This window comes from Dermacentor silvarum, chromosome 4, assembly GCF_013339745.2.
Source record: "Dermacentor silvarum isolate Dsil-2018 chromosome 4, BIME_Dsil_1.4, whole genome shotgun sequence".
NCBI classification, from domain to species: domain Eukaryota; kingdom Metazoa; phylum Arthropoda; class Arachnida; order Ixodida; family Ixodidae; genus Dermacentor; species Dermacentor silvarum.
This window is the reverse complement of record NC_051157.2, coordinates 1,977,447-1,999,818: the sequence shown is the minus strand read 5'-3', so window position 1 is coordinate 1,999,818 and position 22,372 is coordinate 1,977,447. Positions and strand designations below refer to the sequence as shown.

At 48.5% G+C, this 22,372-nt stretch overlaps 1 protein-coding gene across 3 annotated transcripts in view; it reads right to left on the bottom strand.

Moving 5' to 3' along the window:
* The window catches only part of LOC119449340 (gastrula zinc finger protein XlCGF49.1-like), a 127,938-nt gene that overhangs the window by 84,244 nt on the left and 21,322 nt on the right, over positions 1 to 22,372 (bottom strand). For 2 of the 3 annotated variants that reach the window (XM_037712506.2, XM_049666739.1), the window contains exon 2: positions 13,143 to 13,259. The exons of the other annotated variant lie outside the window; for it this stretch is intronic. The gene's annotated coding sequence lies outside the window, so the exon portion shown is untranslated. The remainder of the gene's footprint in view (positions 1 to 13,142; positions 13,260 to 22,372) is intronic. 3 annotated transcript variants of the gene reach the window in all.

Here is a 22,372-nt window from a genome sequence, read left to right as displayed (position 1 = left end):
ATTATTATTCTGCCTTTGTGTATGGTTCTGAGTATATAATGTAAATCCTGTTTCGTTTTCTTAGCAAATGTTGATCTTGTAAAATTCAGTCTCATGCTATGTTGTATAGCTGGTGTTGCGTTGTTTTGTATAGCTAGTATTATTATTGTAGTGTTGTTTAAAATGCATTCTGTTAAAACGTTTTCCAATCCTGTTAACTCGCCATGACGCAATATTCCTTGTCTTTCCGTTCATAGCTATTTCGTATATGAGGAATTCCAGCGACAGCTGGAAATATATGTGAATTATTGTGCATGTGCGCACACTGTTTGCTGTGCTATTGCCTTGCCTGGTCTTTTTGGTCACGTCAAGCTACATATGTAGCTTCTCGTCCAAAATGACCGTCCAGCATGCAAACTGGAGAATAAATTGATTTGATTTGATTGATTTCGTCGGACACATTGAAAATTATTATCTCGAAAGTGGTTTAGTCCTGAGAATTCGTTTCAAGTGGATACGCCTAGCGAACTCGGAGGCTATAATTCGTATATTGGAAGATGTGCCGTAATATAATTAATTAAAAGTTAATTAGCGTAATTCTGTTAATTCTGCAATTAGGCGTTTTGATTTCTCGTGGAAGTAATGGCCGCCTCATCGAGTAGTTTATATCAAGGATTGTAATTGTGCTATCTGCCACAGGCAATATTTAAAAATTTGGTTCAGCTAAAATGAAACACCCTGTATATTTGCATGCTAAATGACATCATAGAACCATATCGTAGAAATCAAGGTAAGTGCATGCGCCCAAGCGGAAAAATAGCAGCACAGGCAATGGGTCGGATTACTGATGTTCCCGTGGGAGCAACAAATATTTCGGCCTTGTATTGCTTATATACTGCAGCTGATTAAACTTCGAGAAGGTTAGGCTGACAGATACGGTACAATCTGTAAGTAAAAAATGATTTTTTTTTCCTTACAGGCCGGGCCTGGTCATGCACACGCGGGCCCTACGCTTAGTAATTAATGCCCGGGCCGGGCCCGGGCTCAGTAACACGGGCCCGGGTCGGGCCTGGGCTTGGAACCACGGGCCCGGGCCGGGCCCGGAATGGCCTCGGTAATGCACGCCCGGGCCGGGCTCGGGCTTCGTATTACGGGCCCGGGCTGGGCTCGGGCCTAGAAATAGAAACCGAACCACTTTTACTGCCTGTGTAGTCCTAGCAGTGTGAAAACAAACAGCTGATCTCAATAAGAAAAACAAAGAATACCCAATGCTTTGACCTCAGTGTGAGATGAGACTAGGCAGTGATGGATTTTACCATTTATTTCTTGCTGTCAGGGCGTACAGCTAGTAAAAGTGCAAATTGGGATTGGATTGAAGTGGGTGGTCTGGGCTGCATGGGTGGTGCCATGTTGCTGCGTAATCACGGTTAGGGTGGCTACTAATGTTACCTGTGCTAACCGCCACAGTAATTCATAGTACAAGATGGGCATGCGAGAAGGGCCTAACATCTGTGAATCTTTTGTGAACGTCACCATGTAGCCTCGCCAAAGGACAACAGAAAGCTAGGCAACATGACAGATGTAAGGCGTGGAATTGACGAGGGAACAATATTTAGCTTCATGCTCCTTCGCAGCGATCCATCTCCTTACATTCATTATCTGCCATCATGTCAACAAACTCATTGAAGTTCGACTTCTCAATATAACATGGATGTATTATGCCATTGTCATGATCTAAATAAAAAAATTTAAGAAAGGTGCATCAGGTGTTTTGCAAAAAAAAAAATAGAGTAGGAGGTGAACCCTGGTTTCTTATATGGGAGTAGGCAAGAGAGAAAGGTCCTTTGCGTTGCTGGTCGGGCAAAGAAAGAATGCCTCTGTACACGAAGAGCAGGTCACCTTCTTGTACTACAGATTCTTTGCTTCTATTTCGGCTGCTACTATACCGTTTTAAAGAATTCTTGAGGTAGAATACTCCTTGGAAGACACTTTACAACTTTTATAGTATAACTAAAATTTTCCACAGGGCCCTAGCGAATGGTCCTCTTAAATGGCTGAGGGGCCCATCAAGGGGTTGTACAAATTAGATGAGTCGTTTCTACGTAAACCTCACATTGACAAGCTTTGCAAAAATCTCAGCAAGGCTTGTTATATTCTGCTCAAGTGGCGAAATTGTTTTGATACAGAAACCCTTCGAGAAATTTATTTCAGCTTGTTCCATAGTAATCTGTGGTACTGTGTTACATCTCGGGGCCAGTGAGCCAATTATAAACTTCAAAAGAGGGCTGTCCGCTTTATGACTTCCTCACATTACAATGCTAACAGAACACCGCTCTTTCAACGCGTACACATTTTACCATTTACTGCATTACTAAATTTTTAAACTCTTGTAATGGTTAATAATAGCATCGTTACTGACTACCCACTCTCTGCTACCAACTTTACCGAATCAGGACGCTGTACACGCAGTGCACTAAAACAAAATATTCTGGTTCCAAAGGCGTGTAATGTGTGTGGTAAACGGAGAACTTGAAGTGTTTGAGTAGTCGAGAGGAACGTTCAGCCCACAGAAGTTAGAAATGCAGCTAATTTTCAGAGATAATTAAAACTGCATTTTCGTGATCTTCTTTCGTATGTTTATTAATACATTCACTGCTTCCTTTTTATTTTTTCTGGTGCATTTTCCTTTACTTGTAGATGTTCAATGATACCATTTGCATTTCGAAGATTCTTTGTGTTGTATTCTCTAATTCTTCTAATGTAAAGTGCATATTATTGCTGAGTTTAAGTACACGTGTCTGCGCTAAATTAATTGCTTTGCTTCCTCTACATAGTTTTCTTATGGATCGCAACTAGCCTCGAGCTAGGGATCCCAATGTATTTGTTCACATTATGTTTTATTACTGTAAGTAAGAAATAAAGTTTAATTCAAGGAAACATTTTTCTCACAGGGCCCCCTGGCCTGGAGCTGCAGCCCCCTTAGCCTATAGGTTAATCTGGCCCCAGTAGTAACTAGTATCACAAATGCAAGTTATGGTTCGCCATCCCTTTTATCAGGTTAACATTGATTTGCACAGCAGAAATCCTAAAATTCATTGCATGCAGAAAACAGCCTTAGATCAAAGGACGCAAGTAACTTGTGCCCTCAAGAACCTAAACCTTGGTTGGGGTTTTCTGGAATGAAAGCAGTTTAGGTACCTTAGTCTGAAACTGTATTTTGCTTGACTGCAGCATTTATCATGGACGCGAAGTGGGTGTTGTGACAGAAAGCCGGTGTGCACATACAAGAAAAAGTACTGCAATGCCGCTCAAAAGCTTTCTAGGTGTATTGTGCAAAACCATAATTAATGTACAGGAATGACATGACAGTGGTCATAACTTAAAGCAACGGTTCATTACAGATGGGGGTACACATGTATGGTCACACAAACATGATGGTGCAAGCTTGACATATAAATGATAGTCCTTTTTAATATACAAGTGGCATGGTGACATACTGGGAATCTTTATTCCCAAAATTATCAGTTGTACAATACTTGTGCCCCGATACAATGACGTATCTCTGAATCACAGATGTCACATCCTATCTGCCCTGTGAAATACTTTGCCACATGAAATGGACATCTCATATACATAATCAGTTATGGATTTTGCATTAGTTTTATGCTGTTTCTTGCAGTTTTGTGTTTCATGAGTACTTGCATAATGTGGGAAAGGGTACCTTGACATTCTAAATGTTATCTATATATGACCACACAACTCTTATTTTTTCCTTATCGGAGGAGGCTCTCGTGTCATTATAATAATTGAACTTCTTTAACAATGAATACGCGGCAGGTACTTGCATGTGAACAAGTGTGTGTAACCTCCCAAAGGCAAGCACGTTGACGAAAGTATCTTTCAGTCATATTGGCAACAAAACTTTCCCATAAGCGTTTTTTTGCACGATAGGTGACCACACATCTCTTGATCTAGCAGACTGATCTTTTATGCTACAAGTCTGTGCTGTTTGCCTTACAACGAATAGTTTTACATATGTCTACGACACGGCCGCCGTGGCCGGGATTCGATCCCGCGACCTCGTTGGGCTGCTGAGCACGAGGTCGCGGGATCGAATCCCGGCCACGGCGGCCGTATTTCGATGGGGGTGAAATACGAAAACACCCGTGTGCTTAGATTTAGGTGCACGTTAAAGACCCCCAGGCGGTCCAAATTTCCGGAGTCCCCCACTACGGCGTGCCTCATAATCAGATCGTGGTTTTGGCACGTAAAACCCCATAATATTATATTATATGTCTACGACACGTAGGTCCTTCATCAGCTTTTCTTTTTTTTTTCTGCAACTATGATGTTTTCTTCGGAACAATATATTGCACGTTTTTGAAAGCTAGCCATTCAGCAGCCATTCTGTCTTGGAAAGCTTCTTTGCAGCCAGGCTCTAATGTTGTTAATAGACTATTTATGGCAAATTTTTTTTCACGTAAGAATTAGTAGTCCTGCATTTAAAACTTATCCTTTGTCCCCAATATTTAGCTCTCTTCTTGCACGAGTTAAGGTGTGGTACCTAATTTAATTATATGGAAATAAATATTGCTACTACAGGTACATGTGTCGTCGTATGACTATTAAATATTTGATACATAATATTTTATTCAGTTCCTATTCGAAAACATTTACATTCACCCACCTTTACTCCTTGTACAATGCACATGTGAGGCACCCAAGCCATAGTGGTGCTTAATGAAGTCTCATTTTCGAGATACTATTTCCCAAAGTGTGGGACGAAACACATTTACGTTCCAGTTACTTTCGTGCTTCAATGTATAAAACAGCATTTTGGTAAAAAAATAAGTGGAACAACAATGCATTTTTACGCTGAGTTTCATGGCGCATATCTCCAAACTGGCGTCATTCTGGAAATTCGTCCTAAGTGGATACGCCTGAGAAGCTCACCGGCTCCAATTCGTAAATTGCAATATGTGTCATAAAGTAATTAACTAAGAAGTTCATTAGTCAATTTTTGTTAATTAGCTCAATCTGGGTTTAGATTTCTCGTGTTACTAATGTCCGCCTCATCGAATAACCCAGCTCAATGATAAGAATTATGCTACCTGCCACAGACGATTTCTAAAAAATCTCTAAAACTTAAATATGAACACCCTGTATAACGCTGCGGCGCTTCAGCGTACGTGCTACGCTGTTTCTGCGACAAATCCCTAGTTCATTGGCTAAAAACGAGTGCGTTCACGTGCACGCGCGGTCTTGCAAGCTTCCGCTAGCACATCTACAAAAAATGCGCCATCGCGCCGCACACAACCGAGTACATAGCGATGTATGTTGTTACAACATTATGCGGTAGCAATGAATTAAAAAAAAAAGAAAACGAAAAAAAAAGTACAGGTAAGATCACTGCACAGTGTTCGAAAGGTGGGTCACCGCGCCAACGCAACACATGCAGTCGCAGAACAGAATGTGACAGTGCAAGAGTCGCGTTTTCGCCGTGACACGGAAGCTTGAACCCACGTCGACAAAAATATGCCAGTGTTGTCTGCTGTTGACGATAGTTGCCGACTTGGAACATCTATGCCCCGCCTCTCGGTTGCCAGCTCTCAACAGACGTCGCGTCCCCAAATCGGAGTGTGGATGCCGGCACATGCGAACCGCTCGAGCTAACTAATCGGAAAATTAGCTAATAAGAAAACAAACGTAATAACAAAATCCTGGCTAGGGCCAAACTTTTGCTGGTCGCCAGCACACAAACGCTGCGACCGCGCTGCTGCACGTTGCCAGTCGCTGGTTATCTGTTTTGCCAGCCAGAGGGCGCATGCGTACGGCACCGCTCGAGCGGTCCCAGCGTGAATCGAATTTTGTGCCCGGTTGCTTTAACCGCCCGCCGCCACTGAACCGCTCGCGTGCGGTGCGGCTTGCGGCGCTGGGCGGCTCGACCGTGTACAGGCCCTAAAGGAGCGTCTCATAGCTTGCCAGGCAGCGCCCAGGGAAGTTGTCCCGCCTGCGACGCTAGGATCGTTGCCCCCTGTATAGTACGGCGCGTGGCCTGTACAGCAACGCGGCGATCAGGTGTTGCTCCGGGCATGCGCACAAATGCGCGACGAGCGACCGCTTTTTAAATGCGAAGCATCTTATGCTCGGGGCTATGTCACTCCCTCCCTCCATCCAACCAACCGCCGGGCGTCCACACCCCTACTGCGCATGCGCATCCTCCTCCCCCTCCTTTCCTCTCCTTGTCTCATCTCCTCTCCTCTCGGCATTCATGCGCATCCTCCTCCTCCCCCTCCTCTCCTTGTCTCATCTTCTCTCGTCATTCCTCCTCTCCTCTCCGGATTGCGCAACGAATGGCAACACCTGCGGCTCCGCACGCGATAATGCGAAGCAGTTTAGGTTAGAGGCGCGACGGTAGTCGCCCCAGAGGCACCGGATAAAGTCCCTATATAAGAAAAGTACCGCCATCCTTTGACAAACGCCGCTTCTCTCTCTCCTGTATCTCCGATTGGACGATGATAGCGCGCGCTTTTCACTTCTTTATATTTTCCTTTTTTCCGCCTCAGAGCCATGTTGAAAGTCCTCTGCGCAGCCGCAGTCGCCGGCGGCGGCGCGCGCCCGGCCTGAAAGCTTCAACGTGGACTTTCCAGATGCGCCACCGTCGACTTGGCTTTCGCAAGCAAAAAGTAAAGAAAAAAATGTCACAGTTTCGCCCTAAGGGCGAAGCAATGAATGCGATAGCAACACAGCAATGTCATACGAAGTAAGGTGAGCGGCTTTGGTAGCAATATGAATTGTAGTAAACATGAGCTGATTAAGTAAGCAGGTGTGCTGCGGCGTAAGTAGACCGATATGAAGAGAGACTCGATGACCACGAGAAGGCGCATGTGAAACGGTGGTGTTGATGAGAAGCGCTTCCCGTGGGCAGCGCGTGCGAAGGGACACACCTGTAGCGCTGCACTGCCGATCCGGGCAGCATTGCGTGTGTAGCGTGCGTTGGAAAATGTGGCCCGACTATTACGAACTGAATGAACAAGCGTGGTGTGAGCGCGCACAAACACGAAGAGATCACACTGAATGACAGCAGACAACGACTGTCAAAACGCTGGCAGCAAGCATACGCCGCAACGGGCGAAGGTACGTGCGGTCTATCGCTTCAACGGAAACTGAGCGGCGAATGCACTTAAAGGTCAGAGCCGTGTGGAGATAAGAGACGGTGCGAGCGAGCGACGAGCGCGGTTGTTGGCAGAGAAGTGCGCCCCCCCCCCCCCCCCCTTGCTCCCTCCGGCGCTGGCTTCCTGCTTCCTTGCTTGCGCGCGGGAGATTGAGTGCGTTCGCTCTCCGTGATAGCGCGCGTCTCCGCACGCTTCCTCTCGGGCATACGGCGCGCGGCGAAGATTTTATCTATAGGGAACGTCACGGCGACGGCGACGGCGACGACGACGGCGACGGCGACGACGACGGCGACGACGACGCCGACGGCAGAAATCCGGTTCAAGTGTCCATATAATTGCTATCGCAATAAAATGTCACAGTTTCGCCCTAAGGGCGAAGCAATGAATGCGATAGCAACACAGCAATGTCATACGAAGTAAGGTGAACGGCTTTGGTAGCAATATGAATTGTAGTAAACATGAGCTGATTAAGTAAGCAGGTGTGCTGCGGCGTAAGTAGACCGACATGAAGAGAGACTCGTTGACCACGAGAAGGCGCGTGTGAAACGGTGGTGTTGATGAGAAAGGCTTCCCGTGGGCTGCGCGTGCGAAGGGACACACCTGTAGCGCTGCACTGCCGATCCGGGCAGCATTGCATGTGTAGCGTGCGTTGGAAAATGTCGCCCGACTAGTGCTAACTGAATGAACAAGCGTGGTGTGAGCGCGCACAAACAAACATGAATAGATCACACTGAATGACTGCAGACAACGACTGTCAAAACGCTGGCAGCAAGCAGATACGCCGCAGCGGGCGAAGGTACGCGCGGTCTATCGCTTCAACGGAAACTGAGCGGCGAATGCACAACGCATAAAGGTCTGAGCCGTGTGGAGATAAGAGACGGTGCGCGCGCGCGAGAGAGAGAATAAACTTTTATTTGGAAAACAAGTCGGAAATTCTTCCTCAATGAGTCCAGGGCTCCATTGCCATGCGCGACTTCGCGAGCCCGTTGGATCAGCCGTTGCTGTTCCTGCCGGCTTGTGCTGAGCAGCGCAGACTCCCAAGAGGAAAGGGTAGGGTTGGGTATAGGAGGAACACCCGAAGGGTTAGGGCATTCCCATGTAGAATGGTACACCGTGGGTTTGGCCCCACAGTAGGGACAGTAGGAAGGGTGTAGGGTGGGATAAAAGAGATGTAGCATCTGGAGACACGGAAATGAATTGGTCTGCAGTGCCGCCAGGCAGCGGCATCTGCTGTGTGGCAATGAATTGCGTAAGCGATCCGCGTTTCCGGCGGTAGCCCCTGCAATTCCATTGCCACACACTTAGGAGTTGGGGGTAGTGCGTGTCACCCTACGGTTTCTGGCCATGATCAGCTATTATTTGTGTTTGGTTGATAACCGGGGGCTGTCCGGATGGCGGCACGTCGGCCTGGGAGGTGCTGGGAAGTGAGCTTTCCAGGGTTAGCGGGGCGGGTGTTCGGTCCGGTGACGGTAATCGGGCAGGGCGAAGGTAAGGATGTGATCTTTGTGTTTCACGTGAAGGAGAAAGGGAGCGTTTGGACAAAGGTGGAGAGATTGAAAGTTGGCCGAGTGCAGCCGCTATCTATTGTTTAATATCGGCCACCATCTGCTGGACAGCGGGTTGCAGGGCTTGTTGTATTAACTGTTGAAGCGAAGCTGTGACTTCAACCATAATGACCTCCTTCATTTTTTGCATTTCCGCCTGCATTAGGGTTACCAATTCAGTCTTTAGGGAGGCGGCCATTTCGTTCAGTGCCTGTTCTGTGCAATAGACTGTGCGAGAGGTTTGCAGGGAGTCATTAAGGCGCGGTTCATTGTCGGTCATCATGGGTTGCGGAGTGGGTTGGGGCTTAGAGTGTTGTGTGACGGAAGGGGGGGGGGGGTGGAGAGGGGGATAGAGGTAGGAACTGCGCTGCACAGCTTACCGCTTGCTCTTTCTTGTCGGATCCTTTTTTGTTGTGGCCACGGTCCCTCGAACGGCCGTGGCTGGGAGTCCGGCCCTTGGAGCCGCCAGCCAAGCGACTCCGGTCAGTTTGGAGGCGATCCCCGGGTGAGCCGCGAGTGCGGCTGCGTCCCCTAGTCCAGGGGTTCTCCGCTGAGCTCCCTGGTGTCTTTTCCGATTGGGTCGGGTTTTGCTGAGCGCCCTGCTGAGTCGTCGACCCAAGCTGGCCCTGTGCTGGTCCGGGCGGGGGACGCTGTTCCTTGCGTTTGTTGTGCTCACGGAGCACGTGCGACTTGTTGTGTGCCGGTAGTTGACGCGATGGACAGCGAGGGTCAGTAGCGGGATGAGCGCCGTCACAGTGAATGCATTTAGGTGTGCACTCATGTTCCTTCGGTGGGTTGGAGATACCACACGCCGCGCAACGGGGTTTGTCGGGCATGGGACAGACGTCAGCTCGATGGCCCATCGACAAGCACACGCTGCATACTTGTTGGCGCGGTCGGTAGATGTGGCAGCGGAGTTCAGCACCGCACATACGGACGTAGTGGGGTACATGGGTGCCGGAGAATGTTATCAGGGCCGTATTCGTAGGTCCCATCATGCGAGCGTGTAGGACAGGATGAGCTTCTGAGCAGCGGAGGTTTTCCAGAAGCGTCGTTGTAGTGGTGTTTGGTGCAAGGCCCGAGACTACTCCCTTGCAAGAGTTGTCGGGGGCAGCTACATACGCTTGGACGGCGTGTTGGGTAAGGCCCATGCAGATAAATTGAACTCTCTGAAACCGTGCCGCGAGGTTCTCGTCCGGTGTGCTGAGCACCGCAAGATTTTGGTCAGTGCGGATGCGAATAATAAGTTCGTTGAGAACGGCACTGTCCAGCCCCGCTGCTATGCCGATGGCTCGGGCAACAGAAGGTTGAGGCCACGCACCGAGGTTGAGGCCGTCTCTCGGGCGGAACACAATCTTGTAGTCGTCAATAGGCAGTGGTGGGAGACGTGCATTCGTCTTGCGCGGGACTTGGGGTGCCGGAGGAGGCGGCAGGTCCGCAGCAGCTTGGGCTAAGCGTTTCTTCTTCCGAGCGACAAGAAACCAGTTAGTGTCGTCCTCATCTTGACCGGACGAAGCGTCGGCGTCCATGGTGTCAGGGGATCGGGTGCCGTCGGTTTCCATCTGAGCGGAGTAGGCGTGGAAATTGGCGTGGGAACGGACGCGCGCCCGCGTCGAGGGAGGTGAAGCGCGGATAAGGCTTAGTGCGGCGGTCCCGGTGGTCCAAAACTTCCAAAGTCAATAACATGCGAGGATCTCACCGGATCTTGGAGAAATTGGTCTCGATCGATGCCGCTCTCCGAGTTGCGTCGGTTGATACTATTTCCAGTGGTGAGAAAACAGGGGAACCGCTCGTCGAAGGTTCGGGATCCGGAGCCCATACGGAGCGCGGCCAGTCGCTGCGACAACAGGTGGCGCCCCGGTGCGCGCGAGCGACGAGTGACGAGCGCGGTTGTTGGCAGAGTCAATGCCTCCTTTACTAGATGCCTGCCGCGTGGTCCGCTAACCCCGGTACCGTGCCCTCTCCCATTTCTCTTCTCCGCGAAAAGGCAACGAGCGCCGCTTGTGGCGCACGTCTGCAACTTAGATCACGTGCTGCGGCCTCTGAGATTACTGTAGCATCTGTTATCGTCTTGGAGTCAGCAAGCGCTATCGAAGCGCCGGCGGAAGTCTTCGACCGCCGCTGCCGCCGCCGCCGGAAGTTGAAAAGGCAACGAGCGCCGCCTCACGGAATTTATGCTGAACTAAGGGAACCGCCGCCCCAATGGGAAAGCGAGCAACGCGACATCATCATCATCTTATCATCAACGCGACGGGCATCTAGTAAAGGAGGCATTGGCAGAGTAGAAGTGCGCCCCCCCCCCCCCCCGCTCCCCCCGGCGCTGGCTTCCCGCTTCCTTGCTTGCGCGTGGGAGATTGAGTGCGTTCGCTCTCCGTGATAGCGCGCGTCCCCGCACGCTTCCGCTCGGGCATGCGGCGCGCGGCGAAGATTTTATCTATACGGAACCTCACGGCGACGGCGACGGCGACGGCAGAAATCCGGTTGAAGTGTCCATATAATTGCTATCGCAATAAAAGCAAGCGCTTTAGGAGAGGAGGCGGCGGAGGAAAGACTAGATGGCGGTACTTTTCTTATATAGGGACTTTAGCACCGGCAAATCACCAACGCCGCGCGCGTTCGGTGCGAACGCGGGCAAAACGCCGACGGCGTCGACAACAGTTATGCGCGTTGCTGGTGCTGCTGCATGTCCAAGTTTATACAGCTGATAAAACTACCTTGAGTCGACCCCATGGCTGCTTCGCATACTACTCAGGGTTCCTCTACGGGAAGATGGTGTAATTTTTTCATTTGGCGAAGGCGCAAACTCAGCACGCTCTCTTTAGTGCATGCCAACGTTTTTAGATAAAAACGTTGGTGCATGCCCAAACTACGCAGCGCGCGCTGCACTCTGGTCTAGCGGCTCCGGCGTGAGAGAGGAAATGCGCTGGCCACGCCAACACACTTTGCCAGTCACGCTGGCTCTGTGATGACGCCAGAGTCACAGATAAGTTGGACACAAATAAGTTGGGCCTTGCAAGTACGCGCCCTTCCATGACCTTGAAGCATTCCGCAAACAGCACAGCAGTTGTGCTCATTATTCCGCTGAGCTTGCCTACTCCGCTCATCGCGTCGCGCTTTCGTTCAGCGTGGCACAGCACCGAGACACATGGCCCGTTTCCGCACTCTCGGGTGATCAGCCCGTTATGATGATGACCGAAATCTACATGTGTTCCGCGAAAGGGGATGTTGTGGACACCAATGTGGAAGCATGGTTTCTGCCAAACGTTCTTGGCGCACTACACAAGCGCGTTTGTAATTGCCTCAGTGACGTCACCTATATACGGCCACACGAACAGTAGTCGCCGTTCCAGCGAGACCCAGCTATAGTTAATGCAGTTTTCGCCATCACGATTTTCGCCATCACGATTGACTCACCCGACGGGCTGCGTCTGGGCTACAGCGGTACATAGCTACGCCACCGTGGTCAGCCAGATGGAAGACGACCAGCGCGTTAAGCAGCTCGATGCTCAACCGTCTCTACATCCTTAGGTATACCTGTAAATTAACGTGAGCTATTGCAGCAATATGTAGCTCCAAACTAGATGTAACTGATGCTCAATACAAGGTTTATAAACGGCACGTACGAAGCAGCCATTCAAATCCGACGGATTAGGAGAGCACCGCAAGGGAAAAAACTCCACGATTTGAGGTATTACAGGCTGGGTAGCAACATAAAGGTGATTTAAATTTTCCTTACCCCCCAGGAGCACCGAAAATGGCACAATGTGTGGGACTCATTAAGACAGCGAGAAGTCGGTGTTGCAGCGGCGCGAACTGAAACCGGTATACACATTTTTTCGTAAGGACGACTTGTGACTCGAGGAATGGCCGGTTCCCGGGCTTACCCGCGCAAGGTGTCCTATTCTTTTCTAGGCATGTAACCGCTGTGTCTCTGCAAGGCTCAAGTTATTCTAAAGATGGACAAAAATGTAAATGAGAATGCATATACTTTATGGAGCAGGAATGATTCCTTTCCTCAATTAGGTAATTCACACTGTCTTGAACAATATTTTGTTCACCACCGAGGAAGTCTCTCGTGCGCGTGTGCGCTTCAAGTACCGATCAAATACTGGCACCAGCCCGTCATAGTTACCGGCGCTCGGAACACAGTTTGACCACAACAAAGCGGCCACTGGCAGGTACACATTTTTAAGCCGGTGCACCAAAGAGATTGTGCCCCGCGGTGTTAAAACTTGATGCTCAAATTAGTGGCTAAGCGAGAGATTGTGTATTTTGGGGGGTAATATCGTTCTTTAAGTGATGGCGTCGAGTAGCGGTAGAACATCGGGTGCCAAGTTGGATTCCTCGTCATTTTCAGGCTTCGAGTGTCGCCTGTAAAGAAATTGTCGAGAGCCAGCGGGTGCAACCAAATTAGGAAGGCCCACTCAGCAAGACACTCCCTCACCAGAATAGGAATTGGCCTTCCTAGTGCAGTATTTGGCCACAGCCTCCCTCATGACTTGCAGTTAACCCCAGGCCCTCAGTCCCCCAGCGGAGCACCTGACCAAGGCGGCGGTCAGACCTGCGACGCAGCAGAGGGTGCCAAGAATCTCTGGACAGGCCGCCACGATAACAGGTGAACGCTCTCAAGTAAAGCTAGCTTAGCAGGACTAAACGTTTTACACCTTTATGGGTGTAAAATGGTGTTTGTTTGCCCTCATGGCTAACACCCTCATGTTTAAGGGGCAAAATCGAATCATTGGTGGGGACCAATCAAGTTTTCTTGTTTGTCGACTTTTTGTGGAAAGTAAAAATTCATAATAGCTGCCTCACACGGCACGAACATTCCAATAAATTTTCCAAGTTATCGCTGCCAAATTCTCTTGTCAGATATTTGTGCGCACCCACATAGGTCAAATTTATCACACGGTTTTCAACTGCGTCTTTTCTTAATACAAGTGTAGTTAGAGCTCGATGTCGTGCGCAATAAATATTTAGAGCTCTAAAAGTAGGGGTGTGTAATTGGCCTATGAAAGAACCAAACATGCTTACGGGTACAAAATTTTTCAGAGATGAAAAATTATCAGGCATTGCCGGAATACCAAGGACCTTAGTGACGCCAGGAGAATTTGAGGCTTGTGCACTAATGACCAAACCGTCTGCTATTTTCCTGAGAAGAGAGAATACGGGGTAGAAATTTTATAAGGAGGGCAACATAGATGACTTGTACAGCATTAGTGAAAGGGTAGCAGTCGTAGTAAAGCTAATTAGGATATATATTAAAGGTGGTACAAGCCCACGCTCCAACGTCGTCATGATGATGACGAAATAGAATGAATTAGTGATGACACAGGTGCAGACTCAGTGTGCTTAGTCATGGGCGACTTTAAATGCAAAGGTAGGGGAAATGCAGGATGCGGAACAGGCAACTCATCGACTATAAGAATAGTAGAGGCGCGATGTTGGTAGAACTCGCGAAAAGGAACCAGCTTTGAATAAATTCCAAAACCGGAAAAAGTCCAAACAGGGAAACGAAATAGATGTCACACTCTGCGCCGACCCCAGCAGGATGAAGTGTTAGGTTAGCGAGGACAAGGGTTGCTCTCAATTTGAAGAACAAAATCAGCCACGAGGAAACATGCCTGCCTTGAAGCAGTCAGGCTCGAATTCAGACTGGCGCTCGCGAACACGATGAGGTTGACATACAGATAATAAATGAAACCGCAATCAGACTGAAGCCGCAGCTGAAGTGCTCTCCGAAGTAGCAAAGGACCTAATAACGAAGTATGGAACTGTTTAACAGAAGAGAACAGATCAACAAAGCAAGTGATATTCGAAATTATACCATCGGAAATATCGAGGAAGCAGTAAAAAAATCGGGGTAGCATGAAATCAGTGAGAAGAAAACTCGGAATAGAAAAGAGCAAGATGTCTGCAACGAAAAATAAGCACTGTAATGTCATGAGCAATTCCTATTATACCGGGTGTTTCAGCGACCACTTAGAAAAATTTTAAAGAATTGCCTGCGGCAGATAGCACAATTCTAGTCCATGAGCTGGTCCACGGGAAGAGGCACACATTCCTTGCATAAAAAAAATTGAATGCATAATCGACTAATTAGCAAGAATTCACTAATTAAGTTTTAACGAATAGCCTTACGGTGCATATTGCCAGTTACAAATTCTGATCAGGGAGTTCGCAAGGCGGATCCACTTGGAACGAATTCTCACGATGACACCAGTTTCGAGATATTAATTCCCGAACTATTCGGAGAAATGCATTGGCGTTCCAGTTACTTTTGTGCTTCAATGCATAAAATGACGTTTTGTTAAGAAAGTAAGTGGAACGACCGCAAGTTTTACGGTCTCGTAAATGCTGTGATCTTTTCAAGTGCCTTACAGTCTCAGCCGATATAATTGGTTGGAAACCGAATTAGTCTGTTAATTAGTTCATTATGAATATCAATTTTTTATGCAAGTAACATCAGCCTCTTCGAGTAAACCAGCTCATGGATCTGCAAACTGTGCTATCTGCCACAGGCAATAAAAAAAAGTTGCAAGTGTATAGTAAATGCAGAAGATGGCTTCTATACTGAACCCCAGAGGAGCCACGCAACCTCGACGGGAAGCACTGACGAACAGGATGAAGAAGCTTCGTGTGTTATCAGGTTAGAAGGGCAAGACATGCCCCAGTGAAAAGCGGCATCAGACGATGGAATAACAGTCGATCAATACAAAGATGGAGGGCATGTTTGAATAACGTGCGACACTTCATACGTAATGCCTCACGACTTACCACGGTTTCGGCGCGAAATTAAAAAAATGAGACTGTAACCATCATTTTCACTTCTAATAATTAACATATTACCAGTGAAATCAAGTTAATTATCAATCTTAACTGATTTAGTCTCTTTAAAACCAAACAAGGGTAAAACGGCGGCAACGACCGCGAGATCTGTAAATTAAAACTATCATCAACTATGCGCTCGCACAATTTCAGTAGACCAGATTGAAGCCAAACGATCGCTATAGCCCTTTTCACTGTTTTTGAAAGAGCAGAGCCGATAAAGAGAAAATTTTTGTGGGCCCGGGGGGGGGGGGGGGGGGGGGGGGGCTATACATCCAACAATACGCGTGTCGGTCATTTAGTGTCATGTTAAGATCTAAAAACTTGAAATGATTGCCATGAGGTAGCTCATGTCAAAGTTAAGCCTTTTTCATGCTTTTTAAACAAAGATAAAACCGAATTCACATCGTCTGAGAAAGTCACAGGAGTAGAACGTTTTAAAAATACAAGAAAGTCAGCATTTCTAAAAATCTTATGAGTTTCGTCGGTGACGAGTGCACTATCTAAAAACAAGTCAATAGATGAAAACACAAGACAGGAGCGACAACCACGACCTATATGCGAATTCACTACAGCTCGCCCTGTCCATGGACACACGCAAATCAGTGCCGCCATGATTCTCAACACAATCACAGATTAATTATACTGTTTCAGAAATCGCATTAGTGGTACAGCCAAAGGGGCTGATATGAATGACATTTTGTTCACTGACGGTGCCACAGATATCAATTTCTGTTCATTTCTTAGTGCTCACTGCCGCCCCTTTCCGAGTTCTTGGGCGAGTGGATGTGTGAGCGTTTTTTTTTTCTTTTGTCTTGTTCTTTGATCTTATATTAAACCTGTAGCAGCATGCCAAGCTTTTTTGCTCGGCTAACCTCGTTACCTTCATTACAATTTATTTCGCTAACACGCACGTATATTGATTGACAAGCTGGTTGATGTGCACTGTTTCCTCACGATACATTCTCGGGAAGTTGTGTGTACGGCGGGTTGTGCGGTGTGAATAACGTAACAGTGCGTGCTCAACAAGAGACTGCCGCCCTATAGCAGCGATGGATGCAGCCAAGGACAGGGGCGGATCCAGGTTTTTTCTGAGGGGGGGGGTCAGCTTCTGTCAATGATGATGATGATGATGATGATGATGATAGTAGCCTTCCTGATTTACCGAAATGCACCGTTTCTGCTCACGATAAACCCGCGTTTTATACGGCTAGAGCAACACCTCTAGCCCGCCGTGGTGGCTCAGTCAGCTCAGGTGTTGCGCTGCTGAGCACGAGATCACGGGATCGAATCCCTGCCGCGGCGGCCGCATTTCGATTCGATGGAGGCGAAATGCAAAAACGCCCGTGTGCTTGCGTTGTAGTGCACGGTAAAGAACACCAGGTTGTCAAACTTAATTCGGAGCCTTCCACTACGGCGTGCCTCATAATCAGAACTGGTTTTGGCACGTAAAACCCCAGTAGGAGGAAGAAGCCCTTTAGCGAATCCAGGTATCGGTTTCTCCGAGTTTATAGGAAAAGGACGTTACCCAATACAGCCATGTGCTTGGCGGCTGTGCCTGATAATACAGGGTGTTCAAAACTAAGATTTATGGTTTTCTTAAAATTAGGCAATTAGGCACCCAGCAGGTGGGCACAAAGTGAGATGATAATTATCGCTGTGAGCAGCCGAATTAACTAAAGTTGAACAACTATTTTTTTTCGACTGCAGTAAGTGGGTATGTTAGTATTGAAAACTTAGAGACAGTCGTGTTTCTGCACAGTATCGGTCGGAATAATTATTCTAGCGTGTTCGTGCTCCGAAATATCCGACTCCAAATTTCAATTGTCTTACTGCGCAGAGTTATCGACTCGACGCATGAGCGGTTTATGCTTTGTGTTGCTGTGGAAGGGAAGCATTTTTAAGATTTTTTAGGGCATTCACATCTTGATGGGTGAAGTGTTGTCATGAGATTTGTGCATGACAACACCAAACTTAAAGCGGCAGTATGTATGAAATATTCGTTAGCATAGCTAAAAAGGTTTCTGCTGTTGATGGTGTAGTTGTTGCTTTTGATTTCAATAAAACTTACAATACTTGGAAATCAGCAGTCACTTTATTTGCGTAGCCCAGGCAATGACCATGCCTGGTCGTCTAGTCACCATTACGCACGCGCATTACACTCCGGCTTCTCCGCTCGCGCCATTATCTCGGCATGGCAGCTGCCGCCAGCTTTACAGGCTGCGCGGTCGCGTGTTACGACAGCGGTTACGGGTTCTTCGATTTTTTTTTCGCCAGTCGTGAGGCGAAGGGGGACAGTTATTATCTTTGCCAATGCCTCCGCCGCGTTGTCAGACTAAACGCCGCACTTAACAGCCGCGTCACATCATGGAAGAGCTTTGCGCCAATCCTCACTCTCTTGCATGCGTAATCATGCGAACGACAATTAAAATTTGGAGTTGGATATCTCGGAGCATAGACATGCTAGAAGAATTCTTCCAAGTGAAACTGTGTAGAAACACGACTGCCTCTAACTTTTGATTACAAACATACAAACTTACTGCAGTCAATGAATAGTTAATTATTCAATTTTAGGTAATTCGGCTGCTGACAGCGATAATTATCACCTCACTTTGTGTGCCCCTGGCCACATAACTTATTTGCGCAGGTGCTCTTTACGTGCCTCCCAGTGCCTAATTTTAAGAAAACCATAAAGCTTAATTTTGAACACCCGGTATGTCTAGCCTGTATTGTTTCTTAAAATAAAATTTGGGATGATCTGTCACAGGTTTGTTATGCATGCGTAAGCACGGGTCCGTCTTTGGAGTTCTGTTGGGACACCTTGATTTCCTTAAGAAGATTCTTTGTGTTCGGCTGAGACACCTTCGTTTGCTTTGGAGCTCCGACGCGGCAACCACTACGCTGGTTGTTTACGATATGCGGATCACCTCGCATGAAGAAGAGTCTCGACGCCACCTGCAAGAACGATGTGGCCTAGTAGCCGAGAGCGCGAGCCAGCGTCTTCATGTTTTGTTTCCCACGCGACGTCATCCTTTTACACAAGGCGCGCATCTGCTCCCGTTTCTCTAACCACGCGACGCCATCCTAGGCCCGCGTGCTGGCGTTGGCCGCTGACATCACGCTCCCCCCCTTCGCAGCCGCGGCTCGAGGCTTCGCCCCGCTTCGCGAAAACGGCCACTCAGGTAAACGGATCCGGCGGCTTTGAGCATCCTATGCTTAATGTACAACAATAAAACTGCGAAGTTATAATGAAAAACTTGTAGCGTACGAACGGTACTGTGCTCGTACTGGATATTGTCAACGTGTAACTGTGATCACACAGCCCGCCGAGGTGGCCCAATCAGCTAAGGCGTTGTGCTGCTGAGTACGAAATCGCGGGATCGAATCCCGGCCGCGGCGGCCGCATTTCTATGGAGGCGAAATGCAAAAACGCCCGTGTGCTTGCGTTGGAGTGCACGTTAAAGAACCCCAGGTGGTCAAAATTAATTCGGAGCCCTCCACTACGGCGGGCCTCATAATCAGAACTTGTTTTCGGACGTAAAACCACAGAAAGAAGAAGGAGAACCTGGGATCACACTGAGTGCTACAGTTAAAGAAAAGTTGCCTATGCGTAGTTCTTAGTTTAGCTGTTAGTTGCAATGTTATTATTTATATATGAACACTTCAGCGAGATATCTCTTTTATTAAGCAGGTTGGTCGCGGAACCGATGACAGCCAATGAGGCAACCGATGACACCTCAATGGGGAACAGAGTTGATCAGGCGCGAAGGCGCTCGCGCGGACATCTGCGTGCTTGGCAAAAGGGACGTCCCCTCGTTCATTCGACGCCACCGATGGGACGAGTAAGGCACGGCCGGCGCCAGGAGGTCCAAGGTGTTCATGAGAAAAAATAACTACGGCAACTTCGCCACACCACACCCCTACGGAATACAACTAAGCTTGTGAGCGAGCTAGCTTTATACTTCTACATGGCTGATACCACTGGTACTCGCGAAAAATAATTTTGAAGAATGCTGGTGGCCATATTTTTGTTTTTGCGACAGGGCCATCCACATTGTCAGCGAGGGGGCGATGCAGAAATTTGAGGGGGGGGGGGGGTCAGGACATCCGGACATCCCCCCTGGATCCGCACCTGGCCAAGGAAGTTTTGGAGCAGCTCTGGGAGCAGCAAATTTGGCACCTTAAAGCAGGTTTGGACCTTTGTCCATTTGGGAGCAGTAAATACGCGTTTTGGTGCAGTTTCGTAAAGGTCAGTACGAGTGAAATACAGGCATATGAAGAAAAGGTGTTCCGTATTTGACTTCGCAGAACACGTCACGGCACATCAGTTCTGCGGAAGCCCGCTAGGCGAGCAAAATTCATGACCTGACTGCAGCATGAAGCTGCAAAGGCAACCCATACAGGTTTCTCAGAAACCATCATACCGGACGTGCCAACTAAATATTTAACCGAGGGTTTTCCGTGAACAGCGCTGATTCTATGTTGATAGGGTTGAGTTAATGCTAGGCGAGGTTTTAAGACCTTAGATCTCTATGTTTCAAGGTCGCGTTGTGAGGTAGAGAAAAACTGAGCGCGCCGGAGGAGGGTTCTGAGAAAGGGCGACGGAGCGCAGTCGGAGCGTGGAGGGAAAGGGCAACAGCGGCGCTGGGGAGGAGGAGGGAAATGTCCGCTGCGGCTCTGGAGCGCGTTGAGGGAAAGGGCAACGGCGGCGCTGGGGAGAAGGAGGAAAATGTCAGAACGTTCTGGAAACGGCAGCAGCCGGCTCGCAGCGCGCTCGCACACCTTGTTAAAATTATGGGGTTTGACGTGCCAAAACCACGATCTGATTATGAGGCATGCCGTAGTGGGGGACTCCGCAATAATTTCGAACACCTGTTCCTTAACGTGCACCTAAATCTAAGTACACGGGTGTTTTCGCATTTCGCCTCCATCGAATCGCGCACCTTGCATATTTACGTCGCCGCTTGGGCTCAGATCTTCATTCCACATCGCTATGGGTGACGATGCACCAGGCTCTAGTCGCGGGCGGGGAAGACCGAGAGAGTACGCCACGGCGGAAGAGGCTAGAGCAGCTCGAAATGCCGCTCGTCGTACAGAAGGTCCAATTAGGCTTTCGCCTTCACATTCCTAGAGAAAGTTGTAAGCATCCCCCGTAAATGTTTTAGGAGCGAAGCTCCTTATAGCGGCACCCGTTCCGTCCCCGTCGTAGTAGTAGTAGTGTGTAACCGGTCTGAGAAAAATGAGAAAAAAAATTCCGAAGTTGTGTCCGTAGCGCGGAATCGAACCAGGGACCCCTCGCTTCCGAGCGCGCGGCGTTAGCCCACTACGCCACGAAGCGGACATGGACAAACGCACCACGATGGCTATAAATACCCAACATTAACGAAAGGCCGCGTTTCTAGCGCGTTTCTAACGCGTTTGTGCTAGCGCGTTACGGCCCGTGTAAGAAGCTGGTGTAAGACGCTGTGGCCTCTCCACCTTACCTTCAACGCGTTTCGAACGCGCTGCCCAAAGCGGTGGCAAGTCAAGTTCAAGTCGAGGAGCGTTTATGAATACGGGGGGTATACTCTCTCAGCAGTCATGTGATGACGTCGGCAAACGCGGTGCACGTTCCGGCATGTGTAAATGGCTGCGTAAGACGCTGTGGCCGCTCCCCCTTACTAGAGAGTACTGCACGTTTCTAACGCGTTTGTGCTAGCGTCCCCTTAAGCGGGAGATCCGATGATTCCCTCCGGAGCTTCGCCCACTCATCATCATCCACCCCGTGGATATGCTGTGATTTTTTTTTTCATTATGAACAAGCAACTAGTATTTTTTAATGAAGTAACATTTATTACCTTACTTCAATAAGGTGCCAATGCAAAGGTGGAATACGTCGAGAAATGCCCGACAACAGCGTATGTAGACATAGGTGTTGTGTGGTCCTTTTTAGAGCGAAGCTCATTAGGCCTGGGTTGAGCGTCGGCCTCCCTCGGCGTTTTGCCAGGTTGACTAAAACCGATTCTTGGCTTGCGTTCTGTGGGGGCCTGATATTGCATGGCGTGCAGAAAATAATGTAGCCCGAGTGAAAGTGACGACTGCGCTTGCCATTGGATACCAAGACATTTCATGAAAGCAAGCAGGTCGTTCGTCAGCGTGCCGATCCGGCTAACCGGACGTGGCGAAATCACCCGTTAATGGACGCAGAGGTACCAATACGGCGGCGCAAAATCGAGTGTGTTAAAATAACGAAACTAATGAGCTGCACGACCTTATTCATTTAGCGCAGCTTTCCTTCTCGACTGGCCAAAGAAATGAGCGCCAATTCGAATCATCTTTACCTGGTCCGCGTATACGCAAACGCGTAACACTTAAGAAAAAACACATTCATAATGGATTGTATAGCACGTTTTCACTTTCTTGTGGCCTAGTTACAATTATGCCACACTCCAAAGACGCCGATGCTGAAACGGATTCCTTAGGCTTGGATTGCAGCCAACGCATTCCTATGGTTGTGTGGTCGCCACTGAACATGCACATCAGTCTTCTGGCGCAAGACGGCGCAATTGGTCTGGCATAACGGAGCACCAGCATTCTGAGCAGTTTAGCTCACAGGACCCAAATGCAAAAAAAAAAAAAAATACATTTTTTGTTCACTACTGTGTACTGTAATTATGGTGCGACAACGGATATATTTTCAAACCACTTTTTTTGGCAACCTCGACGGGGTTCGGCATGGGTCGCCGGTTTTCGGTTTCCCGCCTGATGGGCACGCTTTCGGTCTGGCAATGCAGTGCTCATTTCTTCTGTTCAGCATAGTGAAACGAAACATCGGGACATGGAATCCATACATAATACGTAAGATCATGG